Raw genomic sequence first — 12,437 nt, 5'->3', positions numbered from 1 at the left:
GTAATATATTCAAGTTAAATTAATATTTAAAAAGAGCAAGTGATCCTTTACAGAAATTGTAATTTCATGATCCCAGGAATAGGGGTTTTGGTATCAGGGTAGGGCCAAAATGGTGATTGATTAAGCGTATTCATAATTAAATATTTCTAGCTTCTTCTAGATAACTACATGTACCATTCCAGTCTTTTTTCAAAATTGTGTTGTCATTATTGGGTGATGTGACGATCGCAGGCATTGTAATTTTCCTATCCACCAGTAATGACAAGGCACTATCACACTTCATTGTTCAATTGCTGTGTAGACGTACAAAGCATTATATCAAATACGGGTGTGTAGGAAGTGCGTTCCCGTTTTGCACTCATCGGATAGCTAGGTTTAGGGCCATTCAGGTATGCATGATGTATACTCTGCTGTCAGTCTAAGATTTACCCTTATTACAGCAGAATTCAGTCAACATTACTTTAAAAAAAGAGGGTGTGGGGAAAACATAAAAAAATCACGTAAAATTGTGATTGTTGTTCATTTAGTTGATATCAAAGAGAGTTTGTAAACAAACATGCCTTATGCATTGAATTGCACTGGCACCATATCACAAAGCTGGGAAGCAAGAGATGACAATAAAGTGTGAGAAATACACAACATTAGTGGCGGATCCAGCGGGAGTTATGAGTGGTGTTCGGACTTTCCTACTTTCAATTCCAACTTATTAGAAATATATTAGAAAAACTACTTATTGTGCTTCCAGACACTGATTCACATTATTATAAAAAACTCCTCAGACTCTTATGCCGCACGCGGATTTTAAAATGACAAGCCTGGAGTCGTTCGACGTCGAATGAAAGTCCTTAAATTGAGACCCTTTGTGTCTTCGTCAGGCTTGTTACATCCGTAGTAATTAATCGGCAAAGTCTCAAAATAAGTGAAGTTTTCATATATTGAGCTGTCCGCATGGTATGGAATTAAAAACAAACATTTAATTAATAAAATGTCTTCTTCAGTCGTCTGTGTGCTAAGGGAATGTGTACTGTAATTAGCAGAGACTCTTGACACATTCCATGAACGAATGTCCTGACTAGTAAGCTGACAGTCTTTCCCTAATACCGTCACGTTTAGCAGTATGAACAAAGAGGTTCATGAAGGCATCCAACTACCACCATGGGAAATAAAAAATAAATTATAGTCTAATCTGTGTAATTCAGTTATGTATCGTTCGTCGTGTATTCTTCGTCTAATTGAAGAGGGGGCTGTCATTTGTAAAACGAACGATGCCGACGATGCGCGCAAACAGCAGTCGGTTTTGTAGACTACAGCAAAACATGGTTGGCAGGCTCTGAAATTCCACATTGGACTCAGACATGGTATTTTTAAGGCTTTTAAAAATTTAAGTAAATTTAAGTAAACGTATTGCCTCTTCAGATGCCTTAAATATATACAGATCAACGAAATAATCACGACCCTGTACCCAGCTGATGCTTCAACAGAAATAGTCACGACCCTGTAGCCAGCTGATCCTTCAACATAAATAGTCACTGTCCTGTACCCAGCTGATGCTTCAACAGAAATAGTCACTGTCCTGTACCCAGCTGATGCTTCAACAGAAATAGTCACGACCCTGTAGCCAGCTGATGCTTCAACAGAAATAGTCACTGTCCTGTACCCAGCTGATGCTTCAACAGAAATAGTCACGACCCTGTAGCCAGCTGATGCTTCAACAGAAATAGTCACGACCCTGTACCCAGCTGATGCTTCAACAGAAATAGTCACGACCCTGTACCCAGCTGATGCTTCAACAGAAATAATCACTGTCCTGTATTCAACTGATGCTTCAGCAGATCAACAGGAATAGAAATCAAAATTCTATGAAATTGTGAAAAACAACGTGTAAACAACGATTACAAAGAACCAAAAGAATATTACAAGCATGCACTTGCTATTCCATTTCTTTATCATTTAACTCAAGAAATGACATCCCGTTTTTCTACAGCTGAGCACATACCAGCATATACCTTCAGACCTGTATAAAAAGAGCGATAATGACGTTTCTGGGCTTTCTTCCACATTTGTGTTTTTTGGAAAATGATTTTGAATATCTTTCACTCAATATATTCATTGTTAAATCTTATCAACTCTATGATCGACTTTTGAGTTCATCTATCAACATTTGCATTCAAAATATTTATTGCATGTATCATTATAAAATATCTTATGAACTTTCATAATATTTTTTCCTGTAATAATTGTTGAGTTTTGAGTTGATATGAATACTTGCACGTACATGCAAGGTGAAGATAACGAACAGTGATCAATCTCATAACTCCTACAAGCAATACAAAATAGATAGTTGGGCAAACACGGACCCCTGGACACACCAGAGGTGGGATCATGTGCCTAGGAGGAGTAAGCATCCCCTGTTGACCCCTGTCACACCAACCGTGAGCCCCATATCCTGATCAGGTAAACGGAGTTATCCGCAGCCAAAATCAGTGTGCCAAGAATGGCTCAACAACCGGCACGAAACACGCCAGACAGCACCTGACCCAACGCGAGGCCGTACTGACGAACCAGACCGCTACAACGATCACAGAATTCGCGAAACGCCGACCCCAACCGAGACCGCCGAAATCCCCTCACCACCATGTGATGTGATGCATATTCGTCAATATATGCAAGCCTATGTTAAACGTAGCACATGATAATTGAAAATAGGACTTATATTGTGTTCCTCGTTATTTTCAACTTTCATAGTCTTGTAAAGCAGGAAGGCCTTTGCCACAATTATACATTTCATTATCCCTAGGGTTGAGGTTCCAACTGCAGGGCGGGACCAAACATGGTACATATGTACAGTATATAGTGTATATGTATAAAATATTTAAAAATATTTTCTTCAGTGCCATTGATACTATATTTAAACTAAATGAATTTTTAGAAAGCGCAGGTAGTCCTTTACAGAAATTGTAATTTCATGATCCCAGGAATAGGTTTTTGGTATCAGAGTGGGGCCAAAATGGTGAATAATTAAGTGTGTTCGCAATTGAACATTTTTAGCTTCTTCTAGATAACTACATGTACCATTCCAGTCTTTTTTTCAAAATTTGTGTTGTCATTATTGGGTGAGGTGCGACAGGCATTGTAATGTTCCTATCCACCAGTAATGACAAGGCACTACCACACTTCATTGTTTAATTGCTGCGTAGACGTACAAAGCATTATATCAAATACGGGTGTGTAGGAAGTGTGTTCCCGTTCTGCACTCATCGGACAACTAGGTTTAGGAGCATTCAGGTATGCATGATTTATACATGTACTCTACTGTCTCTCTGAGATTTACTCATATTACAGCAAAATTCAGTCAACATTATTCTAAAAGAAAAAGAGGGTGTGGGGAAAACATAAAAAACCGCGTAAAATTGTGATTGTTGTTCATTTAGTTGATATCAAAGAGAGTTTGTAACCAAACATGCCTTATGCATTGAATTGCACTGGCACCATATCACAAAGCTGGGAAGCAAGAGATGACAATAAAGTGTGAGAAATACACAACATTAGTGGCGGATCCAGCGGGGTTACGAGGGGTGTCCGGACTTTCCTAATTTCAATTCCAACTTATTAGAAATATATTAGGAAAACTACCTATTGTGCTTCCAGACACTGATTCACATTATTATAAAAAAAACTCCTCAGACTCTTATGCCGCACGCGGATTTTAAAATGACAAGCCTGGAGTCGTTCGACGTCGAATGAAAGTCCTTAAATTGAGACCCTTTGTGTCTTCGTCAGGCTTGTTACATCCGTAGTAATTAATCGGCAAAGTCTCAAAATAAGTGAAGTTTTCATATATTGAGCTGCCCGCATGGTATGGAATTAAAAACAAACATTTAATTAATAAAATGTCTTCTTCAGTCTGTGTGCTAAGGGAATGTGTACTGTAATTAACAGAGACTCTTGACACATTCCATGAACGAATGTCCTGACTAGTAAGCTGACAGTCTTTCCCTAATACCGTCACGTTTAGCAGTATAAACAAAGAGGTTCATGAAGGCATCCAACTACCACCATGGGAAATAAAAAATAAATTATAGTCTAATCTGTGTAATTCAGTTATGTATCGTTCGTCGTGTATTCTTCGTCTAATTGAAGAGGGGGCTGTCATTTGTAAAACGAACGATGCCGACGATGCGCGCAAACAGCAGTCGGTTTTGTACACTGCAGCAAAACATCGTTGGCAGGCTCTGAAATTCCACATTGGACTCAGACATGGTATTTTTAAGGCTTTTAAAAATTTAAGTAAATTTAAGTAAACGTACTGCCTCTTCAGATGCCTTAAAATATATACAGATCGACGAAATATTCACGACCCTGTACCCAGCTGATTCTTCAACAGAAATAGTCACGACCCTGTACCCAGCTGATGCTTCAACAGAAATAATTACTGTCCTGTATTCAACTGATGCTTCAGCAGATCAACAGAAATAGAAATCAAAATTCCATGAAATTATGAAAAACAACGTGTAAACAATGATTACATAGAACCAAAAGAATATTACAAGTGTGCACTTGCTATTCCATTTCTTTATCATTTAACTCAAGAAATGACATCCCGTTTTTCTACAGCTGAGCACAAACCAGCATATACCTTCAGACCTGTATAAAAAGAGCGATAATGACGTTTCTGGGCTTTCTTCCACATTTGTGATTTTGGAAAATGATTTTGAATATCTTTCACTCAATATATTCATTGTTAAATCTTATCAACTCTATGATCGACTTTTGAGTTCATCTATCAACATTTGCATTTAAAATATCTATTGCATGTATCATTATAAAATATCTTATGAACTTTCATCATATTTTTTCCTGTAATAATTGTTGAGTTTTGAGTTGATATGAGTACTTGCACGTACATGTAATGCATAATCGTCAATATATGCAAACCTATGTTAAACGTAGCACATGCTAATTGAAAATAGGACTTATATTGTGTTCCTCGTTATTTTCACCTTTCATAGTCTTGTAAAGCAGGAAGGCCTTTGCCACAATTATACATTTCATTATCCCTAGGGTTGAGGTTCCAACTCCAGGGCGGTACCAAACATGGTACAGTATATAGTGTATATGTATAAAATATTTAAAAATATTTTCTTCAGTGCCATTGATACTATATTTAAACTAAATGAATATTTAGAAAGCGCAGGTAGTCCTTTACAGAAATTGTAATTTCATGATCCCAGGAATAGGTTTTTGGTATCAGAGTGGGGCCAAAATGGTGAATGATTGTGTTCGCAATTGAACATTTTTAGCTTCTTCTAAATAACTAGATGTACCATTCCAGTCTTTGTTTTTCAAAATTTGTGTTGTCATTATTGGGTGAGGTGCAACAGGCATTGTAATTTTCCTATCAATACCGTCACATTTAGCAGTGTAAACAAAGAGGTTCATGAAGGCATCCAACTACCACCATGGGAAATAAAAAATAAATTAGAGTCTAATCTGTGTAATGCAATTATGTATCGTTCGTCGTGTATTCTTCGTCTAATTGAAGAGGGGGTTGTCATGTGTAAAACGAATGATGCCGACGATGCACGCAAACTGCAGCCAGTTTTGTACACTACATGGTTGACAGGCTCTGAAATTCCACATTGGACTCAGACATGGTATTTTTAAGGCTTTGAAAAATTTAAGTAAACGTGCATATGTAGTGCCACTTCAGATGCCTTGAAATATTCACAGATCGACGAAATAGTCAGAGTCTTGTACCCAGCTGGTGCTTCGACACATCAGCAGAAATAGAAATCAAAATTCCATGAAATTGTGAAAAACAACATATAAACAATGTTACATAGAACCAACCGAATATTATAAGCATGCACTTGCTTTTCCATTTCTTTATCATTTAAGGGACCGAATACAGTTATTTCTGTTCTAGAGATCTTGGAGGCCTGGGATCAGCATCCGATTTCAAGATCTACAACTCCAGTGAGCTGAAACATGGAGCTGAAGAAGACCTGCTTGGGTTTCCACAGCCTAAACCTCCCCCACATGACACTACAGATGTTCCATACTTCTTCATTGGAGATGACGCCTTTGCCCTCAGAGCCTACATGATGAAGCCCTACATTTTCCGTGGTCTATCACATGAGGAGCGCATCTTCAACTACAGGATATCGAGAGCCAAAAGGGCCGTGGAGAACGCCTTTGGGATCCTTGGCAATAGGTTCTAGGTGATTCTGGGCACTATGCAGCACAAGCCAGAGACTGTGAAGCTGATAGTGAAGACCTGCTTGGTCCTTCACAGTCTGATGAGGGTCAGGTATCCAACGCTGCAGAACCAACAGTTGGACCAGCCAGAAGGTCCAGAAGAAGACGTTGTGCCTGGAGAGATGGCTTGAATCTGGAAGACACACAGGTTGTTGCAGGCCCCAACACTGCGATCAAGGAAGCCAAGAAGCAGAGGCACCTTATCAAGCACTGGGTAAACTCCTCAGCTGGGGCACTGGACTGCCTGGACAGGATGGTGTAGACCTGGACCCTAATGTTGCAGTGCAGAATGGACTTAATATAGACTTTACTTTTTGGTAGACAAAATGTTTAGAAACTGAAATAGTGTATATGTAATTTACAATGACTTATTTGTAGATAACAGTAATGATAAATGTAATATTGTGTTTGTCATTTCAAAGTAGTTATTAGTATAAATCATTATTAATGAATGTCTTATTGTTTCTGTGAAATCAAAAAAACATGTTTGCCTTTCGCTTTATTTATTTGGCATGGACTTTTGTCCTTTGATTTTTTAGTCCCCCCCCCTCCCCATAAAAAAGATTTAAATTATTGTAACCCTAAATGTACATACCTCAATATGCGTATGCATGTATAATGTATGTACCTGTTAGTCAAATACTGGTATATATATCATGCTTGCATAGTAATTCATGGTTGCACGAAATATACATTTAAATAAATTCATATGTTTTTGATTCTTCTCACCTTTTTTTTTAATTACAGGGTCAATCTTTCTAGTAAAGATTTATACAACAGAAGTATTTTTACATTATTCAGGCAATATTTCATTTTATAACAATGTTTAATACAAATAAGTATTTTACCGTATGGACAATATTACCTTTATTATATAATAATGTTTTATACAAATACTTAATTGAAATGAGGTTTTGCTGCTATTTTCGACCACAAACGTCGCCTGACATTGCACGAACGTTGGCTGAGCGTTATCCAAGCGTTACAAGAACGTTATAACAATGTTGACCTAGAAACTCAACTTGAAGAATGTCGACGTTTCTCCAATTTTTCAAAACGTAACCAAACGTCTAAAAAAAACGCTATAGTGTGACAGGGGCTTAAGTAGAACGTTTCAGGGACTGTGATATTTAATGAAACATTACCTTCCAGCAAACACGCAACTTTATTATAAAGTGCATGTGCATTCAATCCTTTGAAGCGTAATGATGGGGCACCCCTAAGATAATTACCTCCTTCACACCGTATTTACTTCTGACCTCGCGCGAGTTCGAATGTTTTTAGACTGAGGCAATATTTCCTAAGAAATCAATTCTCCTGTGCAATTTCGCTTTTGTGGAATAGAATTATTGCATGTACATATAATACATAATTGGATATATTGTACAGTTTATTTGAAATGAAAATTAATATGCACTGGATATCAAAGAAGTTAGCTCTTCTAAATATATCATGGAGAAACACATTTGTCGTAACAAAAGTTCATGGGCATGGAGTCCAGTAATAGATTTAATCTAGACTAATTAGAATGTTGACCCGTCCATCAAGATATCTTGTTTCAGAGGGAATACCTCATCATCACCATCCTTGGTTTATAATGAATTTGTTGAGTTTTTATCTTCATTTGATTTCATTTTGCGAGTAGTTCTCGGAACGTAAAAGAAAAATAGTTAAAACGAATCATAGTATAAAAAAGCATGTTTCACAAACCAAGGATGGTGATGATGTAGTATTCCCTCTGAAACAAGATATCTTCACGTTACATGAACGGGTCAACATTCTAATTAGTCTAGATTTAATCTATTTCTGGACTCTATGCCCATGAACTTTTGTTACGACAAATGTGTTCTCCGTGCGTTATTTAGAAAATTTTCATTTCAAATAAACTGTACAATATATCTAATTATGTATTATATGTACATGCAATAATTCTTTCCACAAAAGCCAAATTGCTTAGGATATGTCACAAAAGACTTGATCAACATTGTACTCGCGAATTGATGTTCGCGTGATATTAGTTACTGGGTACAATAAGACTTGATCAACATTCTACTCGCGAATTGATGTTCTCGTGATATTAGTTACTGGATACAATAAGGAAGTCACAGTTAAGTTGCACTAAGATTACAAAATAATTTCTAATTAGCTGACTTTGATTGATTAACTGAATTCCGTATTGTACACGTGTCACAGAAATTGAATCTATTTGTACTGTGATCTGCATCATTGTTTTGTATACTACAAAACTTGAATTTTTATTATATATATATTTTTTTTTTTAGATCTAACGTAGGAATAGTGAGTATGTTAGATAATCAATTTGTTTTTGTAATTGAAAATAAAGGATGGGAGCTGATGAAATGAAACCACATGGAAAGGTCAAACTGAACGAAACAAGAGGATAGGGTAATTAAAAATAAAGGGGACTTGAGAAATGTGAATTTGAAATCTCCATTAATATTGTAAACCATAATGTTTACATCAGTCGTCTTGCTTTTCCAAGAATACATTCATGATTATGATCACACACTAAATTTTATTAATATCATGAGTATAAGTTTTATATCATGAATCTGAAATTCAGAGAAGTCTCATTAGTCATTACACATATCAAATAAACATTGATATTCCAACAGTCTGTCGGAATTCCCATGGGCATGGATTATGCCCCTCCTAGGCAACTGATCCTACCTCCGATATGTCCAGTAGTTCTTGTTTTCCAAATATTCTTAAATTTGTATTCCTTATAGGAGTTATGAAATTGATCACTGTTCGTTATCTTCATCGTTGTTTTAATGCATCAACTAAGGCAATTTTCTTTATATTTTTGTTTAAATTCATAAACTAAATCACAAATCATCATTGATTTGCTGTGTTGCCTAAACAGTTTTAATTGACATTTTGGAAACATATATGTCTGTTTACAACATAAAACTTTGCACTAGACGCGATAAAGACATCTAACAATTAGTGAACTGTATGCTAGTCAACAAGCTTTAAAGTTTTCACTAGAAGAAAAAATTAGAACGTGAATGAAAAATTCTTATATATGAAAGATTAGAGTTTGTTCAAATCATGAGCCAGGGAATTTGAGGTTTATTATGAATAAATTCATGAAAAATACAGGGTCCACTCATTTCGTGTTTATTTTTTACAACATCAAAATAAACTATAGTGTCAAGCATGAGCCTTTCACATGGGCAACAGTTTTATTTCAGACAGAAATAACATTTTTCCCTCTGAGGAAAAAGGAGCATTTGATAGTGTTTTGTTAGAAAAGTTTGGACAAACACTGATCTTAATTTTTCTCCACGGTGATCATGAATATGGTCATGACCTTGTCGAAATGACATTGATATACTAGTATGTTAAGGTGATGATAAGCAGATGCAGTACTTTATTGTAGAGGTATAATAAGACTCCAAACATTTCTACTATTGACCTTAAACTTATCCAAATGACCTTAGATTGGGTATTGATATACACAAGGTCATTAGAAATTCATTTTGCATAACAATTTATTTGAATTTGTTATTAAAGTTTCAAAATGCATTGTATACACATGATAATAAGAGCACGTCATAATGTGTTTTAAAAACTGTAACTAAGCATGTGTTTGATGCCAAGACAACCATTTGGGATGTACCAAAGATATGATATTTTTATTTCTCACATTATCACCCGTGTGAGATCGACTTTACCCATGTGAGACAGCCATGTGAGATTTTTCTGTCTCACACTGCTGCGACGTCATTTGATTGTGGCGTCATATATTTTCTATGATTTACGTTACACGGTGAAGATTTACGTTACATGGTGAAATAAAGATATTTTGCATTCTTTTATTTAAATTTTAATACAGTTATACTTTCTTGTGGACAACCTTGGTTTTTTTAGTTTACCCTTTTAGGGTAAACCATTTTCGGGTACAGAGCGTACCTAATTAGTTTTTACATTGGAGTTCAAATGAGGATTTCGATAATCTTTAATTTTCTCAAAGCTTCTAAATTTATGCACTAAACTGCAGGTAACATGTGAGAAAAATAATCCTTCATTATCTACTCGTGTGAGATAGGGAAATTCCACCTCTGGAACAAGATTCGCTGTCTAGGACTCGACAAAGCCTCGTCCTAGACTGCGAATCTTGTCCCCTCGGTGGAATTTCCCTATCCCACACTCGTACCAATGAAGGATTCTATTAATATCTAACATTTCACTCATCATCCTTGATTTTTATAACAATCCCGGTAACTGGACTTGTGAGGCGATAAAGTGTGATATTTTCATAATTTTTTTTTTTTTTTTACGTTTTGTCCATTTGTGGAACTTTGTGCTGATTAAGTTTCACTTTTGCTACAGTATTCTACCAAAATTTATAAAACTTAGTCTCATGGTTGACGAAATTAATTCTTGTGCTCTGTCTATTTCTCTGTATTTTTTTATTGTGTGAGATCTATAAATTCAAGACATACCAATTTGTAATACAGTTCGTCTAAATTTACAAGAAATCGAAATTATAGGATTTCCTGGTATTGCAAAACAATACCATGAACTACACGTCCAGATATTCATGGTCTATACAGAAAATTTCACTTTATGTGGATACCCACTTCCTCCCCTACCCGGGGTTGAACTCACGACCTGCGGAACCAAATCTCCTAGCAACATGTAACCAGCGCGCTAGATCGCTCGACCATCTAGGCAAGTCGAGCGGTCTAGCGCGCTGGTTACATGCTGCTAGGAGATTTGGTTCCGCAGGTCGTGAGTTCAACCCCGGGTAGGGGCGGAAGTGGGTATCCACATAAAGTGAAATTTACTGTGCTTTATATTAATTATTTCTTCACTTAGGGCAGTTATGTTCATTTAAGAGTTCATTGCTATTTCTGTGCTTTATATATATATATATATATATATATATATATATATATATATATATATATATTAAAAGAAATAGAATAAACAGTACACAAAGTTAAAAATTTAACGCAAGCGCTTTCATTTTATAATCCTCAGGCGTTACATTTTAAAATAGTTTTGAAATGGTTTGACGTCATAAAGGCGTCCTAACATTTCACGTACATAACGACGTCATAAACGAATGAAGGGAAAAGGATTTTACGTTAAGCATATTATGACGTCATAGATAATAACAGTAAACATATTTTACAGTAAGCTATTGAGAGCCGGTTTTAAAGTCTTAATAAAGTGTCTTTCTTTTTCTCGTCGGGAAATAGTATTTTCTGTATACAGTTTATAAAACGGAAATACATTGAATTGTCCGTGGCCAATAGTTATTTACAAAAACAGAATTATCCAATCAAACTTATAAACGACGGAATCAAGAAAGCCAGAGAACTCAATAGAGAAAATCTTATCAATAAATCCAAAATCAATCCCACAACAAATTCACACATTTTACCGTTTGTTACAACATACAACCCAAGGAACTCTAATGTTACACCTATCGTTCGGCAACTCAACGACCTACTAAAAACAGATGAAAAAATGGGGAAAATTATGAAGAAATATACTTTTATCAACAGCAAGAGACAACCGAAAAATCTTAGGAGACTGTTATGTAAATCTAATTTTCAGGAAAAGTCCAACAAAAAAAATTTCACCGTTACCAAATGTGACGATCGGCGATGCGGAACGTGCCCATACTTAAGGGAAGGAAGTTCGTTCGAATTTAACAACAAGGAATTTACGGTAAATTCAGATATGACGTGCTCCACCAAAAATTTAATTTATGTTATAACATGTGCTGGCTGTGGAAAACATTATATCGGTGAAACTGGAACTACTCTGCGAACTCGTATACGAGTTCATAAACAACACATTTCAGCACCCGAATACAGAAAAATTAAAGTTAGTGAACATATAGATGTGTGTGGCCACGGACAATTCAATGTATTTCCGTTTTATAAACTGTATACAGAAAATACTATTTCCCGACGAGAAAAAGAAAGACACTTTATTAAGACTTTAAAACCGGCTCTCAATAGCTTACTGTAAAATATGTTTACTGTTATTATCTATGACGTCATAATATGCTTAACGTAAAATCCTTTTCCCTTCATTCGTTTATGACGTCGTTATGTACGTGAAATGTTAGGACGCCTTTATGACGTCAAACCATTTCAAAACTATTTTAAAATGTAACGCCTGAGGATTATAAA

At 35.9% G+C, this 12,437-nt stretch overlaps 1 protein-coding gene across 1 annotated transcript in view; it reads left to right on the top strand.

The window, feature by feature from the left end:
• The window catches only part of LOC125665806 (uncharacterized), a 247,148-nt gene that overhangs the window by 186,816 nt on the left and 47,895 nt on the right, over window positions 1–12,437 (top strand). The window lies entirely within an intron of this gene.

This window comes from Ostrea edulis, chromosome 10, assembly GCF_947568905.1.
Source record: "Ostrea edulis chromosome 10, xbOstEdul1.1, whole genome shotgun sequence".
In the NCBI taxonomy this organism is placed as follows: domain Eukaryota; kingdom Metazoa; phylum Mollusca; class Bivalvia; order Ostreida; family Ostreidae; genus Ostrea; species Ostrea edulis.
The sequence above is the reverse complement of the archived record's forward strand: the minus strand, read 5'-3'. Positions and strand labels throughout refer to the sequence as shown.